The sequence below is a fragment of the Echinops telfairi genome, unplaced genomic scaffold, assembly GCF_000313985.2.
Source record: "Echinops telfairi isolate 266 unplaced genomic scaffold, ASM31398v2 ScPeMD7_443;HRSCAF=831, whole genome shotgun sequence".
Lineage (NCBI taxonomy): Eukaryota > Metazoa > Chordata > Mammalia > Afrosoricida > Tenrecidae > Echinops > Echinops telfairi.
Genome location: NW_022104341.1, coordinates 26,164,910 through 26,166,794, shown reverse-complemented (window position 1 = coordinate 26,166,794; position 1,885 = coordinate 26,164,910).

Sequence of the window (1,885 nt, the reverse complement as noted above, 5' to 3'; positions counted from 1 at the left end):
CTAATGCTCTTTTCCTCCTCATTCCTCTCTTCTATCTACCAGAAAAGATCAGACATAGTTTATATTTATAAAATAACTAAAGTTCATTTACATTATCATGGACTTTTTATAGTAAATATGCAAATGGTTAAACTAAAATCTTAAATTAATCCTGTTTTAGAAAATTCAGACATCTACACATGCAGACAGAGATTTTCTTTCGGGGGTTAGAAACCTGGAGTATAAAATCAGGCCTTCTCTAACGGTAAACTTGAAGTGGTCCTTTCAGAGTGACAGCTGGGGCACACGTGAGTGTCTCTTGTCACTCTGCCACGCTAACAGACCGCTAGAGACACAATCCTCTTCTCTCCCTTTTCTGTCTTCCCCTATCTTTCCAAATAGTTTTGACTTGCTTCTCATCACATCCCATAACCTTGACTCAAAATATAGGCATTAAGGGCAACAATATAATTTTAACCCAGTAAAGCACAACTACCTATTTTTTGCATGCAATGCACCCACCAGCATAAGTAGTATGTACAACAGGCACCGAGTTCATCAGAAACTAATTGCCAAGGAGGTGGCACAGTTTCATGTTATTTTCATAAATAGATGGTACTTCCTTTTTCTTACATTTCCTAGTGGTATATTTTATAGCGTTGTTTATAATGGCTTTCTGATATTAATATCCTGCCCCTTAACTGAAAAATCTCAAGCTCCCCAATACTTGAATTATCTATAGTGGTTAAGACTTTGATTTTTTTTAAAAACTATACTTATGAATGTAGCCTATTCATCAGTGAGGTATTATGCTATTAAAATATGTTTTTGTTTGTGCACTCTGAAAAAAATTTTGTAAATTACATACTCCAATGCACATGTATAAATTGACACCTAGAATTTCCCCTCATAAGTTTAAATAATTGCAAAGAATTTCTAACATATTATAAATACTGACATTTAAATATTAAGCTGTTAAATGTATAAATGGAATCTAAACTCCATAATTTGATAGCCACCATTATCCACTTCAAAACCCTAATGAACAATTGGTGAAGTCAGAAAATTTGGTTTTCCCCTTAAATTATATATCACCTTTCTACTTTCACATACATTTTTTTACCTTAAATTGTAGTAAAATATATAATAATAAAACATTTGCTAAGTTAGCCATTTTTATGAACAATTCAGTGACATTGTATTCATTCACCGTATTTTGGAAGCATCATCACTACCATATGCAAATTTCCCCATCACTCAGTACCCCTTACGTAACATCTCTTCATTTCCTCCTCCTACCCTCTGCCCACACTCACTGTCATCGAGTCCATGCTGACCCACAGTGACCCTAGAGGACACGGCAGAACTGCCCGCGGAGGTTTCTAAGACTGTAACTTTTTTTTTTTACATAAATTAACCCATTTATTACAGGCCAGAGGGGTTTCAGATAGTGGAGCTCCTACTGGCCTTTCAATTCCTTCAGTCTCTGATGGCAGACTTGACTGTGACAGCAGAGGGGTGTTGTAGGTCCAGGCTCCAGCAGCTCCTTCTTCACGCAGGAACCGCACTGCCAGATGCCCACAGCCCGTCTCCTCATCTTGGTTTTGCCGCAGAAGGAGCAAGTGTACTTGGCATGTTGGCTGATTTCATTTTTCTTCACCATGTTCCTGAGGGGGGCACCGAAACGGGTCCCCTATTTGCCCACGATCCCGACCTTCTTGGTGCATTTGGCCATCTTGCTGCAAACTAGTCCCAGACCAGAGAGGAACGGTAACTCTTTTCTTTTTAAATCATTTTATTAGGGGCTGATACAACTTTTATCACAATCCATACACACATCAATTGTGTAAAGCGCATTTGTACATTCATTGCCCTCATCATTCTCAAAACATTTCCTCTCCACTTA